The sequence below is a fragment of the Abramis brama genome (genome assembly GCF_963993115.1).
Source record: "Abramis brama genome assembly, chromosome: 2".
NCBI lineage: Eukaryota > Metazoa > Chordata > Actinopteri > Cypriniformes > Leuciscidae > Abramis > Abramis brama.
In genome coordinates, this window is record NC_139964.1 from 46762369 (window position 1) to 46774005 (window position 11637).

Here is an 11637-nt window from a genome sequence, read left to right on the forward strand (position 1 = left end):
AAAGATGCCGCGGAAAGGAAAGAGATCTCAGGCTCAAAAAATTCGTTGGAGAAAGTTGGACCTGGAGGATGACCAGACCAGACCCTCCAGGATTAACCAGGTACTACTGATATCTGTGTCTTGCAACATGCTCATTTCAGGGCACCTTTATGTTTGGGACTAGGGCTGTCACGATTTTACAAATGCGACCACATCAAATTTTAACTCGCAAATTCTCAAAAAATGGTCGTATATGACGACATTTTTGGTCGCAGCCTGGACCCCTGCAATGCTAATCATAATGACTTTATCACTCTATACAACACTTTAAAATAATATAATTTCTGCCTTATTCAATGATTTTCAAATACACCTTTTATAAGTGACTCAAATTTACAGTGCTTGCAGAGATGGAGTAGCATTTACTGTGAACCGGTCGATCCACTTTGATCTCAGTGCTGCGCATATACTTATTTAATTAAAATATTGCAATTTTTTAAATAATCACACACTAAGCCAAATTGTGATTTCGATTTAATTTCTGTTAATCGTGCAGCTCTAGATATAAACAAAAAAACAACAGTGCTCACTTGCTATAAGTATATGAATATCAGTAGATTGCCAATTGATAATCTCCATTAGAGATGCACCGATACCAGTATCAGTATCGGGCCCGATACTGAGCTCATGTACTCGTACTCGTAAAAATGCCATGAAACCAATAACCAATACCAGGCAGCGTGTGTAGGCTACAGTACAGTGTTTGTGTCCAGACAAAGAAACACTGACAACAGAGGGGATAAAAAAGAAGGCTGTTTATGAAGTAAATGTATCTTATTATTGGAAAATTAAACAAAATATAATAACACATAGCTGTGGTACGCGAGCTGATCAGAGAAAAACATGCAGTGGATTGAGAGCAGTGCGAGCTGGTCGAGCGCATCCCTTTTTCACAGACGTCAGTGGAAAGTTTGTAAAAGTTTGTAAAAGACACATAAGCCGTGTTTACATTTAAGTCTTCACAGTTAGTTTTGTACATGTAAGCAGCTTTCTCTACCATGAACAAGATTATAATGTTATGTAATTTTTTTCAAGTAGTGCAATTCAACAAGATTTTTAAAAAAAAAAACATTTGTCATTATTTTACTTCCATACAAGCGGTTCTGTCTCACACACATGCAAATCCGTATAGCACATTTATTATAATGTAAATTGTTAAAATAAATTAATTAATCTTTAATTTTAAATGCCTTTTCTTTAGTTTTTTAGTTTATCTTTAATAATGTTTAACAAAAATGTCTTTGTCCCAAACACTATGAAGTGCAATTTAAAATTTAACAGAGATTCTATAACACTAATTTTTACCTACAGCCTAATTCCATGAATGATTATTTACAGGTTGAACAGGCCAGCACCAGTGCAGCTGTAGCTCAGTTTTCAGTAAGAACGTATGCAGAAGGTGGTGATATTGTACCCAGGGTTTTGTCTGTGCAGGCATCTCATTGTCAAGGTGATGATAGGTATGAGAGTTTCTCTAGAAATCATCAGTGCACGTGTGTAGCGTTGACATTTTTAGCTAATCAGAGTGAAGGGATTACGTTCAAGATGCCTGACCTTGATAGAGTTTTAGAGGAGGGAGATGCGTGTTATGTCTATATTAAAATGCAGCTTATTGCTGAAGGGAGGTTTAATCGCAACCATCTGACAATGGAGGAAGTACCGTTGAGCGTGGCATCATTTCACCGGACACATAATGTGCTGAAGTCAGGAGTGATGTTTGGATACCTCAGAGCCACAGGGCCCCCTGGCACTGAAGAGTGGTGGATTCCTCTCACTGAAAGGCTACAGTGCCTCTCCACAGATGTCAGTCATGCTCTGCTCCTTGTTGCTCCAGAGTGTATTGCTGTGTTCAGAGACAGATCTGGAAGGTACGGATACTTCGATTCTCACTCGAGGACTGCTGCAGGCTTGCCCCATCCAACTGGCCATGGAACTGCTGTCATGTTGACTTTCACCCACCTGAGTGACATGGCAGACAGAGTTCTCAAGATCTTCCGGGATCGTGGTGATGAGACCAGCTATGAATTTATGCCTGTGTCTTTTGAAGCAGAGCAACAGTCTGTCCAACTGCCTTCATCTGTTTGTGAACCGGTATCACAAGTGATTTCAGCTCTACCAGAACCAGCAACAAATGTTGGAGCCAAAGTAAATTTTGTTGGCTCAGGAGCTGAAAACCGAGATGTGGCAGATAAAACAAATAAGCACAGGAGAAGAAAAGAAATGCGTAAAACATTTAAAATTTCAAAAAAAAACGGAGAACCTAAGGACACAGCTGCATCTTATGCCACAAGAAAACATAAAAAAGGGATTATGAGAGACAGAGGTATGTTACTTCTTTGCAATTCCATTCAAAGAAAAAAGAAGCAATTAAGGTTAAGTATAATCAGGATGTCCTCTTCCGAAACAAAATGAAAGAGAACATAGTGACAAGGTACAGCACTTCTTCTGTCTTCCAGAAAAAGATGAAAGAATATATGAAGAAGAGGTACAGCACAGATGCTCTCTTCCAGAAGAAGATGAAACAATACAGTAAAAAGAGGTACAGCACAGATGCTCTCTTCCAGAAGAAGAAGAAAGAGTCTATTAATAAGAGGTACAGCACAGATGCTCTCTTCCAGAAGAAGATGAAACAATACAGTAAAAAGAGGTACAGCACAGATGCTCTCTTCCAGAAGAAGAAGAAAGAATATATTAGGAAGAGGTACAGTACAGATGCTCTCTTCCAGAAGAAGATGAGAGAATATGTTAGAAAGAGGTACAGCACCGATACTCTATTCCAGAGGAGAATGAAAGCCTACATGGTTAAGAGATATGCAGGTGACCCAGAGTTCAGAGCACATCACATTCTGCGATGTACGCTGCGCAAGACCCAGAAGTGTGCTGGTGATGATACATATCACATTCTTCATCGATTGCAATGCGCACTCCGGATAAAAAGGAAATATAAACCGTACATCCGTCCCAGCCAGGAAACACCCCAGCCTTGTGTTAACAAAGTGATGGAAAGTGCCATACATGCATTCCGGTGTAAGATTCAGCATGGCCCTACACATGTCTGCACAGTCTGTCACAGAGCCCTGTTTCCTAATCAAGTCAAGGTCTGTAATAGAACGAGTTATGCCAAAAACGTTCATGTTGCAGCGTCTTGCCTAACAGGGAAGTATGTTCACGCTTGTGATAGTGCCTGCTCAGGTTCCTGCGTAGTTCCGGAAGAGAGAAGACAGGAATGGATTTGCCACACTTGTGACAGCCACCTCAAGAGAGGACAGATGTCTTCAATTGCAGCAGCTAACAAACTGGAGTTGCCACCAATCCCTGCGGAATTGGATGAATTAAATGTCCTTGAACGTCAACTCATTGCAAAAATTTTACCATTTGCAAAAATAGTTGCATTACCCAAAGGACAGCAGAGAGCAGTACGTGGTGCCGTTGTGTGTGTGCCCTCCGAGATGGAGAAGACTGTCAACTCTCTGCCAAGACCAAGAAGTGAGGCCCAGCTGCTGCAGGTGAAGCTGAAGAGACACGTTAAGTTTAAAGGATACCAGCAGTTCCACACGGTGAATATGCATAACGTGCTTGCAGCTTTATCGAAGCTGAAAGCAATGCATTCGGAATACAGGGATATCTCCATAAGAGAAACTGCTGTATTTGAAAGTCCCCTAGATGAGGAAGCTGATGTCTCTGAAAGTCACCTAGACGAGGAAGCTGAAGTCTCTGAGATGCAACAAGAAGTCAATGTTGCTGAGCAGGATGAGCAACATGTTAGCGTCGAGGAAAAAGATGAGCTTCGACCCGGGCTCACATTAGACACGTGCATGCAGCCGCCCGACATCGGACAGGAGATCTTGTCGTACGGTGAGGGAATATTTAGTATCGCACCTGCACAAGGACAGAAGCCTGTTGGATTTTTCAAAATCCCAAAGCTGGAAGCCATGGCGTTCCCTGTTCAATTCCCCACTGGACAGAATTCCATTGACGAGGAAAGGCAAATTTCAATATCTCCCAGTATGTATTTCAACGCGAGATTGTTCAGCGTGGACACGCGTTTCGCAAAAGATCAGAGTTATCTTTTCTTTGCGCAGTTTGTAACAGAAACGCAACTGGCTAGAAACAGCATGTCTATTCAGTTGCGAAAAGGCAAACCTGTCACAAGAGACGGCCGAAGAATTTCAAACAGGCTGCTTCAAGACAACCGGGAGATTGAAAGACTGGTTCACAACAGAGACGCCACACGGTTCATGCAACCACTGAGAGGCTCTCCATCGTATTGGGAGAAAACTTTGAGGGATCTACAGGCTATGATAAGACAGTTAGGAACCCCTACATTTTTTTGCACATTCAGTGCAGCCGAAATGAGATGGCCTGAAGTAATTACAGCAATCAAGGCCCAGCAAGATGAACACGTCGACTTTACTGAGCTTGACTGGACGACAAAATGTGAAATCCTCCGAAGCAATCCTGTGACTGTAATGCGTATGTTTGAGAAGCGGGTGGATGCGCTAATGACTCATCTGCTTTTGTCGCCTGCCCAACCAATTGGTAAAGTTGAGGACTACTTTTACCGAGTGGAGTTTCAAGCTAGAGGAAGCCCACATATCCATCTTCTTGTTTGGATAAAGGACGCACCCGAGTTTGAAAAGGACTCTGATAAGGATGTTTGTGACTTTATTGACCGCAACATAACCTGCCAGTTGCCCGATCCCTCGGCTGATCCAGAGCTTCACCAGATCGTCACAGAGGTTCAGCTTCACAGCAGGAACCACTCAAAGTCCTGTAAGAAGGGTAATCTATTGTGTCGATTTGGGTTCCCCAAGCTACCGGTGTCTAGCACCACGATCACTCGTCCGCGACCACAGCGTCCTGAAGAAGAGGATGACACGGACACTTCTCCATCTGGAAGCTGCATGTTTGCATCTAAAGAACCACAGCGTCCTGAAGAAGAGCATGAGAAAGAGCAAAAGCAAGCAGACAGAAGGAAGTTGAGACGGGAGGCTGCTCAAAAGGCAATGAGCGAAGCCAGGACAAAACTCAAGCCGGTGTGGGATCTGTTGAATGACCCCCAAGCCTCTTTTGACAGCTTGTCAGACCTACTGACAAAGAGTAAGTTGTCCATTGATGACTACAATGAGAACGTCGAAGCATTGTCCAATGCCAACGTGATTCTGCTGAAGCGTGATCCAAAGGAGTCTTGGGTGAATGGATACAATCCCGATTTGTTGAGGGCATGGAACGCTAATATGGACATTCAGTTCGTTCTTGACGCTTTTAGCTGCGTTATGTATATGCTTTCGTATATTTCCAAGCCGGAGCATGAAATGGGTGATTTACTTAAGAACGTAATCAAGAGTGTGCGTGAGACGAACGTTAGCGAGGAAGATGAAATGAAGCAGATAATGCAAGCCTACTCAAAACACAGGCAAGTTAGCGCTCAGGAGTCTGTGGCACGAACATGCAGCTTACCGTTGAAGAAGTGTTCACGAAGTGTTGTGTTTCTACCGACGGACGATGACGCGCTTAAGATGAGTCTTCCCCTAAGCGTCCTACAAAACAAAAATCCTGATTCGGAGGATGTGTGGATGTCAGGGATGATAGAGAAATACAGAGCAAGGCCTCAAACGCGTGACTTTGAGAAGATGTGTCTGGCAGAATTTGCTTCGGAGTGCCGCATCGTGTACGGTCAACAAACAAAAGGCAAGAATGTTCACCAGCTGCTCTACGGCATGGGCTTTTTTCAGAAAAGAACTGGGAAGGCTGCAGTTATAAGGTATGCACGTTATTCGGAGGAAAAACAACCCGAAAAGTTTTACAGTAGATTACTTAAGCTTTATATGCCACATCGAAGCAACGAACAGCTAAAACCGCCTAGATTTCCGACATATGAAACATTTTACAAGAGTGCAAAGGTGGAACTACCCTGGACAACCCCTGGTTTGCTTTTCCCTGTCTGCGCCATAGTGCAAGCACACAAGGAAAAATTCGAAAAACACAGCGACGAGGTGGATAAGGCGTTCGATCAGCTGCAACAGCAAGGGCCACCCGAGAACGCATGGGCCGCCTTTGCACCAGAGATTGAAGTGGATCGTTTAGAGTGCGTTGCAGAACGACAAGACATCAATCCAGATGATGAGGATGTACAAGATGATGTCCCAGAATTTCAGATTCTTGAACATGGAGATGGAGTCGTGCCACAAATAGAGGCACCGCAGATGAGCATGGAATTTGTCAGGAGGTTGTTTAGAAGTCTAAACGTGACGCAGGCAGCCATATTCTACACGGTCTGCCAGTGGTGTCAGAAGCGTGTGTGGGGTCATAATCCGGAACAGTTTTTCTACTTCGTGTCAGGTGGTGCTGGTTGTGGCAAATCACACGTCATCAAGTGCATATACACGGAAGCGACCAAGATTCTGCGACAACTGCCTCGACTACGAGAGGAAGGAGATCTATCCGTGCCTACGGTGCTCTTGAGTGCGTTTACTGGAACGGCAGCGTTCAACATATCCGGTAAAACTCTGCATTCCATCTTGAAACTTCCAAGGAATCTGAAGCCACCGTATCAAGGACTTGGAAATGCCCTAGATGAACTACGAGCAAGACTACGCGACGTGGAGATTCTTATCATCGATGAAGTGTCCATGATTTCCAAGGATCTTTTTGCCTACATAAACTGGAGATGTCAGCAAATCAAAGGCAGCAAGAAGCCTTTCGGGGGAATCTCTGTCCTCGCCGTGGGCGACTTTTACCAACTGCCACCTCTGGGTAAAGCCAAACCACTCTGCGTGTACGAAGAGGATGTTTTGGACTTCTGGAAAGACCATTTCCAAATGATTACCCTCACAGAGATCATGCGTCAGAAAGAAGACCTGGCTTTTGCCCAACTTTTAAACCGCCTACGGGTGAAGCAGAAGACCGACGATCTTGCCGAAGAAGATAGAGCTTTGCTACTCCAGGCAGTAAAGGACCCCAAAGACTGCCCGTGTGATGCACTACACATATTTGCCACAAACAAGGAAGTTCACGAACACAATACGAAAACAATCCATGCTCTTCACACTGACATCATTACCATCGATGCCGAAGACTACAGGAAAGACCCAAGAACAGGAGGGATGAAGAGACAAACGAAGCCCATCACCGGAAAAAAGGATGACTTGCCTGACACCATACAAATTGCGTTGGGAGTACGCATAATGGTGACAAGGAATCTGGATGTTGAAGATGGAATTGTCAATGGGTGTTTTGGAAAGATTGCAAACATTGTCAATAAGACAAAAGATGGAATCAACACCGTGCAAATGTTAGGACTTCAGCTTGACAATCCAAACGCAGGCAAGAAACACCGCAAAAGGGTGCAGGGTGAAGAAGATGACTTGGTTTACATCGAGAGATCCGAAGAAACTCTTAGGAAAGGGGCAGTTCGTCGACAATTCCCCATCAAGTTAGCCTACGCCTGCACAGCTCACAAAGTCCAAGGCATGACGATGGAGAATGCCGTTGTCTCACTGAAGAAGATTTTCGAGCCGGGAATGGCCTACGTTGCCCTCAGCAGAACGACCTCGCTTCGTGGACTGCACATTATGGACTTCAGTGAAAAGAAGATATATGCAGATCCTACTGTCACAGCCTCATTGGGAAACATGACAAGAGCGACGTTTAAAGGAATCATGCCACTTTTGCAGCAGGTGAGGGAAACCAACATGGATCAAACGCTTAAAATCATCCATCACAACACAGAAGGACTGTCATCCCACATTGAAGACATCAGATGCCATCATGAACTGCTTCTATCGGATATTCTTTGCATGACGGAAACACACCTGACCGGATCATTCACTACACCTCACGTCCAATTGGATGGATACAACATGTTTCTGCGTAACAGACATGTCTCCTACTCGACACACCAAGAAATTGCACAGAAAGCTGGCGGTGGAGTCGCAATTTATTGCAAAGAGCATATATCAGCTCAGGCTAGGCAGTTTATTCAAAATGTGACTGATCTGGAGTATGTCGTCATCAAAGTAGATAGCCCGATCAAAGCAACAATCGCTGCTGTCTACAGGCCACCACACTATGGATTCGAAGGATTCCTGGAAAACTTGAAGAGTCTGCTGGATTATTTGGACATCGTGGACGAACATCCTGTAATAATCTGTGGAGATTTTAATGAGGATCTCTGCGCAGGGAAAAAAACTGTTCTGGAATTGTTTCAGTCTAAAGGATACACGCAACTGATCACCACAGCAACAACCAAAAAGAACACTCTATTGGATCATATTTACATCTCTCATCCGGATTTGTGCCTTCAGTCAGGTGTCTTGCATAGTTATCATAGTTATCACAATCCCGTGTACTGTATTTTGCGTAAATGAGTTTTTGTGATGGACCGGTATTGTTGTGTGTTGCGGTAGGTTAGTATGCCATACGGAACCGTTTGCCACTGAACCTTGCTTTAAATGAGACAGTGGGGCTTCGACAGCCTTAGTTGAACGGTTGGGCGCGTATGGTCGGGTTGTTAGGTAGGCCATACGGAACCGTTGCCAATGGACCTGGATACATGACATCAGCAGGGCTTCGACAGCCTTAATCAAACGGGTTGGCGCGTATGGTCGTGTTGCGGTTAGATTGTGGTTAGGAGATTGTGGTTAGGTCATGTTTAGGGTTTATGCCACTGAGCTACGAGGAAGGAGCAACCACAGCAGCAGCAGGAAGTATGGAGGAGTAGTGTGACAGCTCCAGGGAGGACACAGACAGTCATTGAGCAACAGTGGCAGTAAGTTATAAAAGACAAGGGAAAGAGAGAAGTAGCAAGACACCATTGTAATGTTTGATTTTGACCTTATAACATACATTTTAACTTGAATTGTTTTCAATCTACACAATTTGTGACAATCTGTGCGGGATATGCAGTCCCCTGCTATTCTATGATTGATATGTGCCCTTCTGTAAAGTTGCAGGAAGAATTGGGAGACCATAGCAGTCCTGTCTGGATACGAGTGTGCAATATACCTTCTAAAGCTAAGTGTTAAAGATTTTGATTTTAGATTTTGCTTCAGTCGGTGTACTACTGCTTTTCATAACCGCATTTGAATCGAAATGTTATATTTGAATCTAATTTTGATTTTAATGTTTTTCAGGAACCAGCCAAATGAAGTCAGATTGTCTGAGAAGATCACGTGTGCTACATCAATGACGATGACGAGCTGGATACCAGATTACGTGCCAATTTCTTTCCGTAAGTTTTATTTCTGAGTTTCTTTCTTTTTTTTGTTTATTAGTACCGGGTGTATTAGTGATCCCATTGTTAATTTATTAGTTTCATGCCCGGAGAAGAGGTCCAAATATCTATGGCATTGAGGACAACGCTGAAGAATGAAGAAGCAGAGGTAGAAGCAGACTGAGGTAAAGTTTGTCAATACTACTGATAAGGTCTAGTGTTTCAGTGCATTTTATTTTACAATGGTTTCATTGTTTTTCCCGGGTCAAAAATGGTCTTCGTTGGTGGCCAACAGACACTGCTGTCCTATCTTGCCCTCTTATTTAAAAAAAGAGCAGATTTTACCACTGGATTTCATAGTTTTGTAAGATAAAATTATAATTTTGTTATATTGATATTAAAAAGTTAAACTAAAAAAAGTAGCATCAAAAGGTTTATTTAAACTAATAGTCTTAATTTTCTACCATATAGCTAACAATTGAATAAAATTAACAGGTAGCTAACAACACCTTGCTTTGCGCTTTATGATTTTAATCACTCCAGTATGAACTTAATTTTATTTATTTATTTTAGACTATGTTATTTATTTTAAAAACTGCTGTTTAATGTTTATTCATGTTAGTTCACTGTATTTACTAATGTTAGCACTTAAAACTTTTAATTTTAACAATGTACCAGTATTAGTAAATGTTAAAAATCACTAACAAAGATTAATAAATGCTAAAAAAGTTAAATGCAGGAAAAACCATGGGTTTTGTTCAAAGGTGTATGATTTGATGTGAAAAGCTTTGATTTTAACGTGCATGATGGTTCTCAGAAGTGACAGAGCAAAAATGGTATTTTGCCAGGCTTACATTTGACCCATCAACTATGCTGCTCAATAAGTCTTGGAGAATCAGAACAACTCAAATAAATTCACTAACATTATCATATATGTTTTACCTCCTCTGCCCTCAGGATATCCACGGAGACAGATGCGCGCCATTCAGCATAGAAACATCGGCCTCTCCCATCTGTGCAGAGACGGAGTTCACCTGAGCACAGAGGGAAACCAGCTTCTCCTGAGCAACCTCAGAGAAGGTCTGCGGGTGGAACTCCAAAGTTGAAGCCAAATGTCCTTTTAAAGGCAACAACGGCTCTTTTCAGAGCTACCCACTCATTCAACTAAAGAGCATTTTTACAAAATGTATTCAAAACTAGGGCTGAACGATACATCGAATTTTCATCGTCATCATGATATGAACTCACGCAATGAACACATCTCAACAGACAGCCTGACACAATGAATAATGCCTGGTTCAGATTACACGATTTTTGTGTCTGTTAAAATGTCACGGTGTCAGATTACACGATTTTGACTCCTAACAAGAAACATGTCAGACTACACGTTGCTTTCCGACCAGTCATCGCATGCCGTCACACGCACACATTCACTCGCAAACATTCACTCACACACGCTCACTCGCACACACTCACACACACACTCACACTCACTGTCCCTCGCTCACTCACTTGCACTCTCTCACTCACTCACTTGCACTCTCTCACTCACTCACTCTCTCAAGCACACACACACACTCACTGTCCCTCGCTCACACACTCGCGCACACACACCTGCTCACTACACACACACTCGCTCACTGGCGCACACACACACTCACTGTTGTTCGCACTCTCACTCTCGCTCACATACTCAACCCGTCGTGGAGGACCGTTCAAAAATTAAACATGCTAGTCTTTCTGTCATGATGTCCTGAAGCATCACAGAGGTTGTCGCCCACTATGACACGCTATATGAGATGAAACGATCGAATCTTGCGTCCCGACACCCATTGTCGTTTACGAATCCCCACGACACCCTACGTCAAACGGATTGTGCCAAAATCATGCTAAAATCGTGAAATATGAACCAGGCAGGTAAAAAACTTTTTACCTAACACGCAAATAACCTATTAAAGCACTAAGACATGGGAACAGTATAGCTAACATTCACATTCAGGCTAAACTAGTACATAATTTAAAAAAAATGCTTTTTATAATCTTAGGGGTAATGCTGTAAAGAATTTTAATACAAAGTAATAACTAGTACAACACTAGGATCTAATCCATTTGCTGGGTGAAATTTGACACAACAGGCGTTTAAAAAAAATCTTTTAAATAAACATTTGGTTAATTGGCACATACTGTGTTTTTGTCTTTATTGAATGGTATTGAAAGTTACTCATTGTCACATTATGAATATTTTCTTGTGAACTTCAGAGAAGATCCAGGTATATTCACAGATGGTTCTTTAAGATTGTAAGAGGCCGGGTCATTTAAAAGCTTACATTTAAATGAGCTTTATATACTCAGCATTTATAAAATCAAGACCACTACATGTACAG

General features: G+C 42.6%; 1 long non-coding RNA gene across 1 annotated transcript; it reads left to right on the plus strand.

The window, feature by feature from the left end:
* Nucleotides 1-11114, plus strand: LOC311074880. Its single transcript, XR_014604386.1, has 4 exons — nt 1-100; nt 8988-9271; nt 9353-9438; nt 10211-11114. It is a non-coding gene; the product is annotated as an uncharacterized lncRNA (long non-coding RNA).
* Nucleotides 11115-11637: the final 523 nt, after the last annotated feature.